The sequence below is a fragment of the Folsomia candida genome, unplaced genomic scaffold (genome assembly GCF_002217175.1).
Source record: "Folsomia candida strain VU population unplaced genomic scaffold, ASM221717v1 Fcan01_Sc012, whole genome shotgun sequence".
Taxonomy (NCBI): Eukaryota; Metazoa; Arthropoda; class Collembola; order Entomobryomorpha; family Isotomidae; genus Folsomia; species Folsomia candida.
The window spans coordinates 1618022-1623183 of record NW_019091204.1 but is presented as its reverse complement, the minus strand read 5'-3'; the positions used below and the strand labels follow the sequence as shown (position 1 = coordinate 1623183).

Below are 5162 nucleotides of genomic sequence, written 5' to 3'. Positions count from 1 at the left end.
TTCTAAATTTATATCGCGGTTAAGGTCAAAAACGTCCTTCTAGAAGGGTCATTTTGTAGGGAAGTAGCGTCCAATTTACATAGAACCTTACATATTTACTTGCTCTAATTTGCACTGATGTTGAGATTTATTTGACGGAAGCCAACGATTACGTTTCATCAGCTTCTTATGGATTGGACTTATTAACCAAAGATCAAATATCTTAACTTTATTCTATTCTTACAAGTACTTTTATAGATTCAATTCATTAAATAATAAGGATGGGCTATAGCATATTCGCCTCACCTATGTCAACTTTTTTTGCAATTTACTCGACTGAACTGAATCATATTTTTCATTATTTAGCACAGGTTGAGGTATCCTGATTCGCTCTGCTTTAATAGCTATTTAATGATGCCGTTTTGAGCCTAACTAGCGCATCCAGCTATTTAAAAACAACTATCCATGTGTTAAGTTCGCACGCAACCTTGGACAGGTGCATTAATTAAATTAAGTCATCAATGATGAAACTGATAATTACTTTTGTTCAGCTTCACTTTGTAATATTCATTCATACGTATCCTAAACTGAACAAGTCTGGTTACAATTTATCGGCCATTTTTCGTCTTCTGCAGATACGCGGCTAATGTTTGGTTATGGAATGTAGTTGCTTCGCGGGATTGAATTTACAGATATCTTATTGATTTTCCAGCAAGCCTATCATTTTCTTCACAGGTACGCATAGTATCAGTGTTATATGTAGTTACATTATTATATAATACTAGTTGGTTGGAGTAAGTTAGTTTAACTGGACAGAGGAAGTAAATCTATCGAAATCCTCACATTCAGTTCCAGGAAACGCCCTAAACCTTTTAGTGGTACAACTTACTTTTGAAACAAATCTGCTTTAAAATGCGTATTAGTGCAATTTTTATATTTTTGCAATCCTACACAAGTTTTGTCCAGATATACATATGTACATACAGACGAAATTTTAATGTAGAAGTGCATTTCCGTTTCTTAAATTCAACGTCTTTTGTAACCAGTTACGTGTTAAAACTTCGGTACAAAAAGACGCCCAAGCCTTGAATACGGCCAGTTATTGGAAAGCACTTTCCTCCGCAACTCTTTCCTTTGGTGAGCTTTTCCACCAGCGAAACACTGCTAAATCGGTACTTTCCTCCCAATTTGGATGTTCTTCTACTCCGATAATATTTTCAACCTAACTCTAGGATATTTGTGATTAAAATCCTAATTTAATAAGTACATTTGTGCAAATACTTTTCAACATTTTCTATGAATTAAGTTTAGTTTCGTGAATTGTAATCTGTCCAAGCTTTCATTATTTTTAGTTGCCTTTCAAGGTTCAAGTCCGTCTAGACATATGTATAATAATAAGAGCAAAGTTAAATGTATGTACATACATATTCACCACCGACAAGCTTTCTCGCGTGCTTTAAATATTCAAAATGCTAGTTAAATCGACCTACATATTTTGGGTTAAGCTCCAGGTCTACATATGAACTTGGAGTGTTTATATTTTGGAAATGTATTCTACCTTGGGTTAAGCTATTATTTCTACAATATTATTTGTTCATTTTGATATGATCTGTTGAATACCACTCATCAGAGTCAAGTATGTAATTAGACAATTTTCAAAAGACGCGAATTAACTGAAAATTGTCATATGGCGAATTACTATAGATATCTCGCCGCGAGACCTTAATAGAGTAATTACTTTAATAGAAAAACCATTCAACTCAAAATTATGGGGATGCTGTTCAAACAAAAATCTAAATTTTCAACTTATAAAAGTTGTAATTTTTAATTTAAGGTTGGTAATGACAGTGCGGTCAACCGCTTTTCAACGACTTCTTGTGAGAATCGTACATATTTCTGCATGAAATTTATACGTATTGCTTTCCATTATAAAAATTATGAAATTAAATTTCGTAGCGTAAAAGTGTTATGAAGAAAGATATTAGATGTGAGGTTGATTGCGATTTTAACATTTCGTCCGGAAATTATTTGTTCAAAATTCTTCACGCTTTTAAAAAAAGACGTAAAAAACGGGGCAAAATTTTGCTTCCTTGTGAAGTTTCGCTTCAGCAAGAAATTATCAATGATGGTCAGAAACTCTTCCTAAGAATGCTTGAAATTTTTAAGATGAAATGTTAATCTTAAACGTCATAAATTTTTAAACTAAAAAAATATGTATTTCTAACGATCATATTTCTATGTTTCTAATATTTTTATATTTTGCATTGCAACGTATAATTATGAATTACGTAAATATGCACGAGTGTGTGTGTGTGCTAAAATATGCTGGTTTATACCTGAAGTGACTTAAATATATCTACATATATACATGACTAAATTAAGTAATTAAAGTCTTATCTATTAATCGGGAGGCTTATCTGCCGGACTTTATCCTGTTTTTCTTTTGTTTCTCTATCCCGGCAGAATATTTTAATCCAGTTTGAATTCCGCCTGTTGCAGAAATTTTTGCAGAAAGAACCTATAAATGCAAAATAAATGAATTAGTATTTAGCCCACCTTTGCAAATCGTTCGCATGAAATTTTAATACTTCATAATTTCTCACCGGAATGAATTGCGTTTGAAAATTTATGTAATTGATGGCCAAACTTGAATTTGTTTTTTGTCATGGAACCAGATTTTAGTGATATGTAAGTGCTAAAAAATTTGTAATTTTACACATTAGAACTCCGTCCTTAAAAATTATGCAATTTATGAAATTAATTTCGTCTCAAAATTCAATACCGTATTTTCTTCAATTCTAATACGAATCATCCGCTACTGGGTCCAAGTTTTTTCACAGTTTTGCATAATAACTGCTGAGAGCCTTAATTAATGAGAGACGCTAATAAAAACAACAAGAAAAAACGTTTTTTGTATCAAACAAAGCTTGACCCATTGCGTTACTCGTAAAAAATATAATAACGTGTTAATTAGTTTATTATTAATACATACCATGTTTGAAAAGGCATCAAAATCCCAATTTTAAATAGCTTTAATTATACACGTCACAAGTTTACACCTGAATTAATCAAAAATACGAAAAATTTTAATTAATTACTTTGCAAATTTTGAAGCACATATTTTGCAAAGTTTTTAACAAACTGTGCAATAAATCACTTCTTACAATCACTAAAAACTTGAAACTAGGTTATTCCAGCTATTTACATCACAGTGCACCATCAGTCCACCCCCACTTTATTTAACGTTTAGAAACTTTCCAAGCACAAAATATGTAAATCGCGTCACGACAAACGTAAGGTTGAAGTTGAAATGGGTGCTGAGGTTTTATTTAGTTCAATCTGCAGACCGAAATGTGAAAGGAAAAGAAACCTGTACAAATTTAGACGCGAGGGTCAACGGCATTCCAAGTACCGCAATTTTATGATGTGGTTCCGTCAAAAGGGTTTATACATGGTATTATTTTAACCCTTCATGAAGTGTATATATGTACAATTAGAAAGTTTGCATGTAAAAGGTATATATGGTAGTAACTTATTACCGTATGGTAGTATGTAGTTGGTTACTGTGTGGTAAATATTTCATCACCCATGACATTACTAAACGGTGCCGCCCGTTATTACCAGTTCCGGTAGAGTCATACATGCATAAATATATGTCGATATGTATGTAAACTGTTAAAATTCTGGTAGAGTCGCATATCTACTCCGTGCTGCTATTGATTTGATAATAAATTCCTACCAGATTGGTTATGATATGTTTCTCAATGGTAACTTGTTCATTACGGCAACATTACCAAGCGGTAATCATCCTTAATACTAGTTCCGGTAGAGTCATATTTATATGTACTCTGGTCACTAATGATTTAATACCAGTTCAGTAGACTAAGAGTGTACATAAATGCTGTATTTGTGGTGACGTTTTTTATGTACGCGTCTCTTTACGAAAGGTTTATTTGAAATATCTGTGTTGCATGGTTTATTAATAGGTATGCATGACAGGGATAAAGGACGGAGCATTTAAAAGGTTCAAATAAGCTTACGAGGGAACCTCTTATAGTGCCCGGAGCTCCCAGCATAACCACTATGTACATTCGACGTAGATTTTAATACTAGTCCGATGATGTGACAAAATTTCTGTGTCAAAATGACATTTCGTCAAGTGGTGACGACTTTTGTGACGCGCCGAACGGTCACTTTCGCCCATGCTTTCAAAAGAGGAACGCTTTTCACCACTCGCTCCTCACTCATCTCACTTAAATCTCAACCCATTTTTTCGACATAATTTCGCATACGATGGATGGATTTATAATCCCGAACTTTACTATACCTACGCCTTGTCTTTTCTAATTTATTTTTTTGGCACGATTGTAGAAGTTAAGAATATTCACCATCTCTTGATAGGTAAAATTTACACCGTCGACATCTTCTTCCTCCCATTCCTGTGAGGTTCGTTGCGACAGACTTGCAGAAGCTTCCTCGACGTCTTGCTCATCTTCAGAATCCTCATGAAATTCATTTATTGTATCACTATCACTAATTAAATCGTATGCCGCGACATAAGTGTCAATATCACAATCATAATCAAATTCTAAAGTAATAGAAGATTCAAAGTCCGTATTTGAATTATCAACTAAATCTTCCACAAAACGCAAAACCCGGTCAACAATTTCAACATTGTTAACTAGAATTGATGAAGCGTTCGAATCTCCCGAATACCTGTCCTTGGCGATTTTAAGAACAGACTCACAAATTGACACAATTATGGACATTCTATAATTTTTAAACTCCGAATATTTCAAGGTAAAAAATAATATTAAAAGGCTACAAATAGTAAACAAGGACCATATTGTCAAAACAGTTAAATTGGATGCGAGTTTACTCAATGAGTAAATGGGTTGAGATTTAAGTGAGATGAGTGAGGAGCGAGTGGTGAAAAGCGTTCCTCTTTTAAAAGCATGGGCGAAAGTGACCGTTCGGCGCGTCACTAAAGTCGTCACCAGTTGACGAAATGTCATTTTGACACGGAAATTTTGTCACATCATCGGACTAGTATTAAAATCTACGTCGAATGTACATAGTGGTTATGCTGGGAGCTCCGGGCACTATAAGAGGTTCCCTCGTTAGAAATAGTATGTATAAAATGGAACTTTTTACTATTCCAAGTATTTGAGATAATCCTGGGT

General features: G+C 33.8%; 1 long non-coding RNA gene across 1 annotated transcript; it reads right to left on the bottom strand.

The window, feature by feature from the left end:
• Positions 1-2284: 2284 nt before the first annotated feature.
• On the bottom strand, positions 2285-3389 carry LOC118437225. The gene is made up of 5 exons (XR_004835953.1): positions 3144-3389; positions 2972-3038; positions 2762-2861; positions 2583-2674; positions 2285-2497 (listed from the first exon to the last, which is right to left on the bottom strand). It is a non-coding gene; the product is annotated as an uncharacterized LOC118437225 (long non-coding RNA).
• Between the last annotated feature and the right edge of the window lie 1773 nt (positions 3390-5162).